We start from the raw sequence: 13,114 nt of genomic DNA, 5'->3' as shown, positions 1-13,114 counted from the left end.
TGTGTTTTGTTCACTGGTTTTATTGACTGTGCAGAACAGTTCTCTGTGAAGAAATAAAAAAACAATGAGAAGAAATTTACATCAGCATTGTAGAAAAGATGAACTTCACTCCACCTAATTCATCACTGATACACTCAGACACATCACCACAAAACCAACACAGAAAAGCTGGATTCTAAATCACAGTAATATATTTCACACAGATAAAGATCTAGTTAATTCCACTTACCAAGTATGATGATAAACACAGTCAGAGAGCACAGGAACATCATGGTGACTCCAGTGTTCAGATAATGAGGAGAGATCTGGGAGCTACTTTTCAAGCATGTAAAGACTCCTCCTACATTAGTTATAAGAACAGAGGAATGAAGATCAGGAGAGAAGCAGAGTTCTTTACACCCAGTGCCTTTCAAAACTATTCAACCCCCTTAAAAGAGATTAGATTAGACTAGATTACAAATATCACAGCTGTTCCAGTCAGTATTGTAATGTTTCAGTTCTGTTATACAGTATTGAAGATGTGTTTTGTTTATGTAGAGAATTAATATGTTACACACTGGGTTTGGGTCAGTTACAGGTTTTTAGAAGGTGCTGAATAGATTAAAAGGAGAAGCAGAATTCACACACTGTCTGAGAATTCAGTGAATAAACTGTAGTATCAGATTGTTTTATAGGTTTTCTTACTTCAGCTTTCCATTACAGAACTAGACTTGATACAGTAAACCTTGAAAAAGTCTGCCCTCTTCTGGTAGATTTTCATCATGACATCTGTGTGTTATATGAGGATAAACTCTTCTGCTGAGTTGTGGAGAGGGTGGACAAATCAGTGTATGTGTGTTAAAGTGAACCAGTCAGACTGTAATAACAATAACATACAGTGTAAGGTACAGTGCTCAGTGCATCAGTTTATCAGTGTATATCATTGTAGACTGTACAGTAGATGTGTGCAATATGATAATATTGTATTATATTGTAATCAATTCTTAATGTATTTTGATAAATGTTATTTTATAATCATATCAAATATATAATCAGTGCTAAAAGAACACTGATCTTACACTCAATCTTACAGAAACTAAATGAAAATCACTGTGCTGTGCATGAGAAAATAATTAAATAGTAGTTTTTCTGAAGCATTTTGCTGAAGCATTTTGTCTGCTTGTCAAAACATTAAAACAATAAAATAAACATAAAAACTGTTACTTTTAGCTTGGAGGGGGTGAATCTGGGGAGTAATCTTTACTGTTGAGCCTTCGGGAGGTATTCTGGGCTTAATTCAGCAAAACACTGATGAAGGGAGGTGTCTATCTGATGACCCCTGTGAAGAGCTTGTTGATGATGTGGTGTGTGTTTAGAACAGAGACTGTAAAAAAAAGATGGACGCCGTGTCGCCGTTCCCATTCATTCAATAAAAATTAAGCCAAAATCTTCCGCCATGTTGGTGATCCTAATATCCGAGTCTGCGCAGTAGAGACCAGAGGAGGGAGAAAGACTGTGGAGAGACAGCCTACTCATTTAAATAACCCCGCCCCTGAGGGCTGCCTACACAGAGCTCACAGATTCTATAGTCCCGCCCATACAGTCATTGGTCCCACCCTGGCTAGGTGTAACCCAGCCCTTTTACAATAACCACACCTTTTTGAATAGAGCTGAATAACGTTTTTAAAAACGAATTCTGTGGGGATATAAAAATTTGACAATATAAGCAGAGGTTACACTAGCTGTTGCATTTAATAAAAAGGAGGTAGAATTACAGTATATTGGAAATAAACGTGATTGAAAGTTGTCTGTTTTGCCATTGGGGCACCTATGGAAACCTATGGGGATGGGTGGGGTTACACAGCTTTCTGAAACCGAACAGCAGGGGGCACCCGACCTGTGGTGGCTTCACTTTTGAGAGACGATGCTCTGTCCAGCTATACACAGTCTATTGATGAAAAGAGTGGGCTGGGTGTGGGTGATATGTGTTTTTTTTTTCTTGCTGTTCCTGCAGTAATTCTGAATACTGCAGGAAATAGGTCTGAATACTTAGTCGTTTTTTACATTACATTACATAACATTTGGCAGACGCTTTTGTCCAAAGCGACTTAAAATAGTCAAGTACAAAAGTAATAGAAATTAAGATAAACCATTTTTAGATATGGCTTAATGGAGGTTGAAGGGAAAATAAGGGATAGAGAAGTGAAGGAGGGGAAGAAGGAAATGAGGTTAGAAGTAGTTAGTGTGTTAGAGGAGAGTAAGTGCTTTTTGAAGAGCTCTGTCTTCAGGAGTCTCTTAAAGATAGTGAGAGATTCTCCTGATCTGGTAGTAGAAGGTGGTTAGTTAGAGGTGTTAGGAGAGTAAGTGCTCTTTGAAGAGCTCAGTCTTCAGGAGTTTATTAAAGATAGTGAGAGATTCTCCTGATCTGGTAGTGGAAGGTAGTAAGCAGTGTTGGGAATAACTAACGCCGTTACTTTTTTTCAGTAACGAGTAATCTAACTAATTACTCTGACTGTAATTATAACGCCGTTACCATTTCCGACACCCCGTTACTGCACGTTACTTTAGCCGCTCTATGAACTTTTTTTTTTTTTACTTCGCTTTGCCCTGGTTAACCCCTCCTCTTTCCGGTGAACTTGAGCTTCTGGCCACTGTGCCTGTAGGTTTAGGTGGTTTGGCGTGGTGAAGTGAGGCACAATTGTGACGATTTGCGTGCTCTAATCAATTCAGTGATTGCCGTGGACAGGCCAAGTTCCGAACTAAGGACGTTAAGCTTTTTTAGCTGCTCCGGTTTTTGTGGTGCTGCTGCTTTCTCTTTTAGAGCTTAGATTCTCTACCCGAACCCGACCTGACCCGAGGACCGACCCGAAATCGGGCTCCTATTTTTATTTTATATAAAGCTCTGGTGTGATAATCACAATGTTGCTAAGTAACCAATTATTATTGTTCACTAAAGCGAACAAAATAGCGAAAACTGAAAGTGAAAAAACATTTGTGTTAACTGAATCTAATAAAAACGGTAATTAAAAGGAAAAAACATAACTATCTCGAACGGTATTTTGTGTTTATAAAACTAACTAAAACGAACTGAAATTACTGATAGAATACCCTCATTTTCGTGTTTAATTTATTTATAAGCGCTGTTGTACAGCGGAGTTGTACAGCGGGCGGTGTTGTGCCGAGCGCGCGGCACCTCGTGGTCCGTTAGTTCTTGTGTAAAGCGCTCGCGCTATAGCCGCAAAATACGACAAAAAAACACTGAGAAACTGCAGAACTATGAATGGGATTACAATATGAGCGCCAGGCAGATGAAAGGGAAACAGGAGATACAGTGTGTGAGAACATTTACCTGTGAATAGCTAATACCAGAAATACCTCTCTCTGTCTCTCTCTCTCTCTCTCTCTCTCTCTCTCTCACGTTTATTAGATTGATCTCTCTGATGAGATGTGTGAAAACTAATAAAAACTAGCAAGCCCACCCTAAAAACTTACTGAACAGAAAAAATAAAAACAAAATAAAATTAAACTATAATAAAAATGAAAAATGTAATCACGTAGCTCTGGGCGCACGTGAACGCCTCCGCGTTTGACTTGCAGCACTGTGTGTAGCTGTTCTTAAAAATCATTTAAATTAAATAATAGTTCTATGCTTTTATGTTACAGTGTTAATTAACATAATTCTGATTATATTTCGCTCATTCAATCAGACCGAAAACAAAACGGATCGGGTCGGGCTCGGGCTCATAATGACAGTTCATGGTTCGGGTTGAGTCGGGCTCGGGCAGAACGTGCACGTTTTGGGCCCGATCTAAGCTCTATTCTCTTTTGGTAAAGCTGTTATATTAATACCATTTTAACGGTCATTAGATTGTTGCTTTTGTCCATTATTTTGTTTTGTTTATATATACATATTTCCTTTGAGTGTGGCTTGGTTTGTTTAATTTCATCCCCAGACGTGTTTTTTCGTTTTTTCCGTTTTTTTCAGTATTACAAGTTTTAGTCATTTTCTTTGGTTGTGTGGAGAATTTCGTTTAATTTTTTTTGAATTCGTTAGATTATATGTTTGTCAACATTTTGGGTTTATTTTCGTTTGTTATTTTTCTAATAGTAAAGGCATAATTGATTTCATTTTTTTTTTGACGGGCGAATAATAAAAAGTAACGCGATAGTTACTTTTACTGGTAACTAATTACTTTTATAGTTGAGTAACTCCGTTAGTAACTCAGTTACGTTTTTGGAGAAGTAACGAATAACTATAACTAATTACTTTTTCAAAGTAACGTGCCCAACACTGGTAGTAAGTTAGAGGTGTTAGGAGAGTAAGAGCTCTTTGAAGAGCTCTGTCTCCAGGAGTTTATTAAAGATAGTGAGAGATTCTCCTGATCTGGTAGTGGAAGGTAGTAAGTTAGAGGTGTTAGGAGAGTAAGTGCTCTTTGAAGAGCTCTGTCTCCAGGAGTTTATTAAAGATAGTGAGAGATTCTCCTGATCTGGTAGTGGAAGGTAGTTAGTTAGAGGTGTTAGGAGAGTAAGTGCTTTTTGAAGAGCTCTGTCTTCAGGAGTTTATTAAAGATAGTGAGAGATTCTCCTGATGTGGTAGTAGAAGGTAGTTAGTTAGAGGTGTTAGGAGAGTAAGTGCTCTTTGAAGAGCTCTGTCTCCAGGAGTTTATTAAAGATAGTGAGAGATTCTCCTGATCTGGTAGTGGAAGGTAGTTTGTTCCACCATTGGGGAACTCTGTATGAGAACAGTCTGGATTGCTTTGTGTGAGTGTTTGTTTGGCAAAGCGGCAACGAGGAGACGTTCATTGGAGGAGCGCAGTGGCCAGGAGGTAGCGTAAGTCTTCATGAGTGAGTGCAGGTAGGAAAGAGCTGTTCTGTCATCACCTTGTAGGCGATTGTAAGAGTTTTGAATTTGATGCGAGCATCAACTGGTAGCCAGTGGAGCTCAATGAGCAGTGGGGTGACATGTGCCCGTTTTGGCTGGTTGAAGACCAGACGTGCTGCTGCGTTCTGGATCATCTGGAGTGGTTTTACTACGCAGGCCGGGAGGCCAGTTAGCAGGGCATTGCAGTAGTCGAGGCATGAGATGGCGACTGCTTGTACCAGGAGTTGGGTGGCCTGTTGCGTCAGAAACGGTCTAATTTTTCTGATGTTATAAAGCGCGAAGCGGCAGGATCGAGCAACCGAGGCCACATGGTGCGTGAAGGAGAGCTGGTCATCAACCATAACACCCATCTTCCTAGGAACCTTTGTCAGTGAGAGAGAGAGAGAGTCGATGCTTACAGAGAAGTTGTGTTGAAAAGATGGTTTTGCTGGTATAACCAGAAGTTCAGTCTTTGAGAGATTTAATTGAAGATGATGCTCCTTCATCCATGAGGATATGTCAGAGAGACCCTGCGATATCCGTGCAGAGATTGAGTGATCTTCAGGTGAGAATGACAGGTATAGCTGGGTGTCATCAGCAAAGCAATGGTAGGAAAAGCCATGTGAGTGGATAACCTGACCAAGAGAGGCGGTGTATATTGAGAAGAGAAGGGGACCCAGTACCGAACCCTGGGGAACCCCAGTGGATAGGGAGTGGGCTGAGGACAGCTGTCCTTGCCAGGACACCTTGAACAAGCGCCCAGTGAGGACATTGAGGACATTGTTGTGGCTGTTGTTAGTTGGGTGAATAATAGATCCTGCTGTTAGTAGCAGAATTTATCATATTGCTGTATTATGTTACTTGAGTACAGTAGTTACAGTAATGTGTTTGCAACATGTGATTTAATATAACTGTCACAATTAAAAAAAAAACACCAAAAAAAACTGTTTGTATTTGGTATTCAGCCTTCAGCAACACATTTCATTTTGTTCAGTTTGAGCTTATCCTAATACTGCTTCCTAATAATACATATATTGAGAGGTAGTAACAAAGTTTGAAAAAAAAAATGACAATGTATTTTTGAATCTGTTTGCTTTGTATCAGCTAAAGCTCAGTAACACTCGTTATTCATCTAAATATTACTGAACTCTACTACAGCATGAGTAGACTGGTAAATCACTGTACTGATCATTTATTTATCTCAGTGTTATAGAGTTTTTTTTATTATGAGCACCTGTATAACCACATCCAGTAATATCTGAGAGAGTGTAATAAGAGATAAGCAGTGTGGTTTGTATATTCCTTTGATCTGCTTGTGATCAAAGCAAACAGGTGTGTGCATTTTTGTAAAGCTTCTCAGAGACTTTGTATCACTGTGGTGCTGTTTGAAAAGCACAGTAGTAGAGAGCTGTATCTGCCAGTCTTACTGTAACAGTGAGATCAGTAGTTAAGCTTGATGTACTTGATTTAAATCTACTGTCTGCAGTGTGATCAATACCACGCCGTGATCGAGCTCCTCTGTACAGTAAATACTGTAGAGCTCTGTTAGGATACTGTCTGTACCAGTAGAGCCAAACATAATTACTGCTGGTTTCATAAAAGCATTTCAGTGTAACAGATTCTCCCTCTGTTCTAGAAGCCGATTGATTATCTGGCCTAATCCAATCAGCAGCAAAAACACCTGAAATAAATAAATAAATAAAACAGTAGAATTGAAATATTTTGAAAAGTATGAAAATTATTTATTGCACATATCTTGACAGTGAGTACCTGATATGGTAATGAGGATGATGAGGAGGATGTTCTTCATTGTGAATATGATCAGATGGAATCAGTAGTGTGTTTAAGATCTCAGTGCTCTAATACTGATCTGTGTGTTAGTGTGAATCTCTCTGAAGTGAGAGCAGTTATGAGAAACTACAACAGGAAACTCCTGCTCTGAGGAGCTGCTCCACTCTGCTCTCAGTCTTTGTAGAAGATCAGAGCGTTAATAAATGAACCACAAACACAATCCTCTGTTCACATTAACAATGATTGCATGAAATATATTTTTTTTGTGACAGACCTTTTAATTCTGAAGTAGTCATGCCATGCCTTGACCTTTTTTGAGAATTACATCTACCTATATAATTTTTTCCACACTGCTACACATTTTTGTTTTGCACAAACTGCTCCGAAAAGTGGAAATGTATAATTAATCTCTTTTTTATTAAATGTACTCCAAACACAAACTTTGCAGACACCCATTTTCTAAGGTGCTGATGTAATTTAAATAGAAAACACAGTATTAAACATTTCTAAGAACTGAACATTTGAACTCACAAGTAAAAAACAAGTTATGTAACTGTTTTGGCAATATGTTCAATCCATCTTGCCTGCAGGATCTCAGACTCAGAAAGATCAAGATGTTGAAAATCTGTACATTCTCTTCAGTGGAAACTCCAGACTTCTGTAGATGTGTCAGACTGGTTGGCTCAGGTGGTTTCTCTGGTACTGTGTGGATGTTCTTCTCCTCGTCTTAGTTCTGGTTGGTCTACAGAGGCTCCTCCCCCTCTTTTTCCTTACCTAGGGGCATCACAGTGGGAGTAGACGACATTTCAGTGACTCCTTTATTGATATCTTCATGGATGGTTTTATTTGCTGTATATTAGGTAATAGCTGCTGTATAGAGACACTGTTTTATTTAACCTGACCTATTCACCCCAAGCTTTTAAAAATATTGACATTTTATATGAAGGTACACTCAATGGCCATTTTATCAGAAACCCCTTCCCTGTAGCTCCACCTAGAGTAGAGACTGTAGCTCATCTGCTGATGGACAGTGTGTTTTAACCATCCTGTAGTCTAACGGTCAGTTCCTGACCTTAGAGCTGCTTTTATATGTATATTATGGGATGGTGGACCCAATCTTGACCTAAGCATTAAAACTACAAGGTCTGATCCACTCATAACAGCACCACACTCACTACCATTAACACCACTGTTCCAGCAAATCTTGTTCAGTGGTACTTTATGTGGGTGATTTCAATTAAGTGTCCAGTGAGTGTAGAGTAGGTTAATTTTAGCTGGTCAGATGCTGATTGGTCAAATCTACAGTTAATATAGTCCATAATAAACACACAGCTCTTACTCTCAGCTGCTTTCAGCTTCCTGTAGATTCTGGTGTAGATGTAAAACGCTCCGACCAACAGCGACACCAGGACGATGACCTCAAACAGCCACACCGACACAAACACCATCAACCCTGAGCAACAAGAGCAGAGAAGGACAGGAAACAGTAACAGTAATAATCATAAACATTTAGTACCAAATTTACATAAAATCTAGTTTCAGTTCTCTGCTGTTTGTTAAACAATCTGATATCAAATATCAGATGCGACAGAAGCTTTCTTTTTTACTGTCAGATAAAAGCTAGAATATTAAGGTAAAGTAAGAACACTCAGAGATACTTTGATAAATTGGAGTTTATTTATAGGCAATACTCATATGTATCTGCTTAAACAAATGCTGTTTTAAGACTTGGAGACTAGATGTATGCACAAGTATAACTTGCACAGGTATAACTTGCTCAGTGTACTTAAAGGTATTTTGCAGCCAATAAAAGGTTTAGATTTTTCATTCTAACATGTCTTAAAAAAAATATATATATATAAACAGAAGGAAAGGACATATTAAGTAAGAGTATTGCAACAACTTGGTTTACCTTGGTTCCCACAGATATATAAGGTATGACTATATATTCACACTTACATGAACTGCAAACTGTAATATGTTTAGTTTAATTTTAAAATGTTTAAAAAAAAACTCACTTTTTGTACATTAACATAATTGTTCCTGGGCCTTCCATTGGGTAATTTTTCAGTTGTTTTTTTCTGGATACACCTCCAATAGGAGGCAACTTGGGGCCCTAGTTTAGCGCTCTATAGTTCACTGGTCAATTGTTCATCGCGCTGCTGGATTTGGGGTGTTTGTCGATGTGTCTTTGGTATCATGAGGGCACAAAAAGTATGTTTTGCGCAGCTCTATCTTATTAATCGTGGTTGTGCCACATGCACTCTGACTTTGGTGCATTGGTATCTTTTGCTCATCTCAGCAAAGGAAACTGACCTGCTTGTTCATGCTGTAAAGATAAGCCAGTAGCTCATTTAAGGGAACAGCAATGTAATTTTATTCTTTATTCTGTTTATTATTAGTGTAGAGAATATACTAATTCTATAGAATAGAGTAATACTCCTGGGGCACCTCCTACATGAAACCCACAGAATGTACCCCCTCAACTATAAGAGAGAGAGGATGTCCAAAGCCTTCTACAATTCAAGGTGAATATTACCCACTCACAGTGGTAATGACCCACCACAGATCAGCTGCTCATCATCCATCTTACTCTCATCTACTGATTACAGCCAAGCTTACATGAACTGCTTCCATTACTGCCGCTGCTATATTCCTAAATATATAAAACCTATATGAATGTATAAAGACTTTTTAAAATAATTTAAAAGCCGTTTGACCAGTGGTAGGATGTCCCCCCCCAAATGTGAGTCTTGGTCCTCCCAAGGTTTCTTCCTCCTGCAGCTCTGAGGGAGATTTTCCTTGCCTCCGTGCTCACTGGGGGTTCTGTATTCTGTATTTTCTATGTTTAATGTTTTGCCTGATTCTTTTTCCTGTAATCATGTTTCTGTAAAGCTGCTTTGTGACAACACCAGTTGTAAAAAGTGCTATACAAATAAATTTGATTTGATTTGATTTACAACTAAGGAGCTTTCCAACTACCCCACTGACTCTAATTCCCTGTTAGCAGGCATGATATTTGGGTTAAGAAGAACTTTAGATTGTTCTTTCCTAGACACAACTAAATCCACAGCTGAGTTCAGAAGCTTCACCATCATTACCCAGCATAGTTTGGACAGTTTCCCTCTAAATTGTTGGATTATTTTCCAGAACCTCCATGAGTGAAAAGGTAATAAATATAGTGATGCCCTGGACTTTGTTAGTTTCTGTTTTGTATCTGTTTCTGAGTTACCCCTTCTGTTATAGGCAGTGCAACAAAAGTATAATTTGAAAATTGCAGGTTTTGGGTCCACATGGTCCGTCTAAGGGCGTTTTCACACCTGTAGTTCGTTTCTCTGGTCCGAATCAGTTAATGAGTTTGTTTACTTGGAGCGTTTTCTCGCTCTGTTCGGTCTGGTTTCACATAGGCATAAATGTAAACGCACCAAAATGCGCATCAATAAACCATGCGAGCAGCCTGAGTCCTCTGATTGGTCAGAGCTGTCTGACAAAATATAAATATACGAAAGATTTTGTGTTCCAGTGCAAATATCTGTGCTTTTACACTGAACGCAGATTTATACATAATAAACCGAGTCACGCGGCTGTGAGCGGACGGCGCGTGCATGGACACAGTGTTTGTTCACAGCTGTGGTAATTAGCGTTATCTGGCTAATATATCAATTTAAACTGTGCTTGCTTTATCAGCAGTTTAGCTCAAATAAATGGCTTATATTATATTTAATAGCTGGATCCGATCGAGTGAAAATGCCCTAAGACACTGGTGTGAAAATGCCCTAAGACACTAGCCCTATGGATGGCCATTATATAAATTAAACCCTTCTTCCTCAACACAGTCCAATCCAACAAGATTATTAAAAAGATATTAAAAGTTATTTGTAATAATAATAATAATAATAATAATAGTTTTTGTGTGACTGAGCTGCTGGACTGAAACCTGCAAAAACAAGCTGAGAGGTTATATATATAAAAAAAAAGACCTACCATTATTACACTGCGAGCGTTGGCTCTGTGCAGACAAAGGTGATACTGGTACTACTGTGGTGACATTTGGTATTACTGTTAAGAAAGTAAAATTTAATTCATACACGTTTATAAGAAAACACATTCCCTGTTAGTTGTTATTTTATTTTTGAATCCTTTTATTCCTTATGTTGGACTGCATTAAGCAGTTCAGTCTATAAGTTTGTACAGCAATGTAATGTGATTAGAGGTGTAGGAGGGCATACCTTCAATAATCAGCTGGAAATGATAACTGCCTCTGTCTTTCCCATTTTCAGCAAATGTGTCTAATCTGTATCTTCCTGAATCTTCCTTCTCTGCTCTGGTTATCACCATGGTTCTGTTTTTAGTGACAAACTGCCACCTTGGATCTGAATTTCTACTTGTGATGGTTGGGTGTCTGTATCTGAAAATGAGATCAGTAGCAATTCCATTTTTGTTCCTCTTCAAGATTAATTCATAGAGGGTAACTGCAGATACAGAGGACATCCCACAGCTCCATAACATGGACCACTTTGATCAAATGTGCAGTGAGAGGACACTGTACTCAGACCTGCAGAGATAGAAAACATAATTAATACATAGAGCATAATTAATACTCTGATACAGTCATGTAGTCTACAGCACTGCCTCTCTAATACACTGTAAAAAGAGCTAATGATAAAATGCTAATAGTAACTTGCATGGAATAAATTAGCTAGTACATTGCTGTTGTAAATGTACCAGTCTGGTATTTTACAATTAATCACAATACCTATAAAATACTATCATCTTTATTACAGTAGTAATCAATTACCAACCCATGTAGCTAGCTAGCAATTTACCCAGGCACACAGAAAAACAATTATCCAGTAATATTACTCCTACACCAAACTGATATTGACTTTATCAACTATATGTCACCAGATAACAAAATCTATCATGATTTCTTGTACAATGTTTAGTTTGGTAATCAAATGCTTACTAGCTCTAACAAATCTCTCTCCCAGTGCAGTGTAGCTAGCATTAGCTATGTAGCCGAGTACAACCACAATAAACAGCAAGTTAACTTCAATACCACACTCTACACCACATGTGTCAAACACAAGGCCCGCGGGCCAAATGTGGCGCGAGAGCTTGTAAAATCTTAGTGTCTATAATAAATAGGTCAGAAGCGTTCTTTGACCAAAAAATACATTTCCCACAATGCTTGTCGATTGTATTACCCGCGAAGTTACGGCTTACTGCCACTACACGGCAGTGTAGTCATTGATGTGGAAACCCTGCCGGAGGGAAGGTGTAACTTCGCGGGTGGAAATGAGACATACAAATGTTTATCCCATAATGTCCAGAAAAAGAGAAGTTGATGCAGACGGACGGCTGTGCTTCAAGGCGAAAGACCGGTATGCCTTTTGTGTTACGAAGAGTGTTACTGACCAAAATAATCGCTTTTTAGGAGAGATATAAGTAATTTGTAAATATTTATAAGACAATAACGTTAGCTGACAAAATCTGTTTTAATGACGTTAATAAACATCACTGTGACAGCACTAGTCGCAATTTCACCGCAGCAAAGGACGAAGACGTGAATCACTTATCTAACCAGCCTTTACTGATTTCTTCCCCCAATAACCCTTTTAATAACCCTTTTAATAACCTCCAATAGCCTTTAATAGTCTTCAGTAGCCTTCAACAGTCTAACCTTGCTGCTGTGGTGTGTCCACTAAACTCCGTAGTTATAAACATCATGAGGTTAGCAGCGCGCTAACTGACCTGTTTATAATTTAATCCGAGCAGTGACTCCGTGACGGCTGCTCTAAATTGCTGCTGTTAGCTGCTTGGGCTGAAAGATGAACTGTAGAGAGCTGTATTATCCGGTTAGTGGGGTTCGAACCTTTATTTCATACACGGAAGAACTTAAAAATGTTAAAAACGCTCCAGACTGGCTGAGCTGAGCTCTGTAGCCCGTGGCTGGGCTGCAGCTCTGATTAAGTAAAGACTGCGGGCTTGTGCTGCTGCAGCTCCGACTAGTGGTTGGATGAGGAACTGCTAAATATGAGGAAATGCTAAATCTGTCACATGTTCTTAACAGCTCACAATTTTTGATTTTATATTTATCAAGCCTTATTTCAGTATCAAACGTTTTGATCAAAGTTAATATAACTTGTATTTTATGTAATTTGTATTCACTTAAATAGTTTGGTTCTTGTTTGATGGAGTTTTTGGATTTCATAACATGACAAATTAAAAGGATTTATGTTAATAGAGCAACAAGCAAACATTTTTTCCATGCAACTGTAATATTTGATTGAATAAATAATATATTGAGAGTTATTTAACATTGAGGTTAACATTAACATTTGGTTACATTTTCTTACATTTATAAGTTACATCTGGCCCTCAGAGGACAGCCAATATGCCAATGTGGCCCTCGGCCAAAATGAGTTTGACACCCCTGCTCTACACAAATAAACTGAAGAAAATACAGCTTTCAACAATGCT

General features: G+C 38.5%; 1 long non-coding RNA gene across 1 annotated transcript; it reads right to left on the bottom strand.

Annotated features, from left to right (window-relative positions):
* Nucleotides 1-7,067: 7,067 nt before the first annotated feature.
* On the bottom strand, nucleotides 7,068-10,688 carry LOC125803884 (uncharacterized). The gene is made up of 3 exons (XR_007440241.1): nucleotides 10,616-10,688; nucleotides 7,971-8,084; nucleotides 7,068-7,405 (listed from the first exon to the last, which is right to left on the bottom strand). It is a non-coding gene; the product is annotated as an uncharacterized LOC125803884 (long non-coding RNA).
* Nucleotides 10,689-13,114: the final 2,426 nt, after the last annotated feature.

Source organism: Astyanax mexicanus, chromosome 8 (genome assembly GCF_023375975.1).
Source record: "Astyanax mexicanus isolate ESR-SI-001 chromosome 8, AstMex3_surface, whole genome shotgun sequence".
Taxonomy (NCBI): domain Eukaryota; kingdom Metazoa; phylum Chordata; class Actinopteri; order Characiformes; family Acestrorhamphidae; genus Astyanax; species Astyanax mexicanus.
The sequence above is the reverse complement of the archived record's forward strand: the minus strand, read 5'-3'. Positions and strand labels throughout refer to the sequence as shown.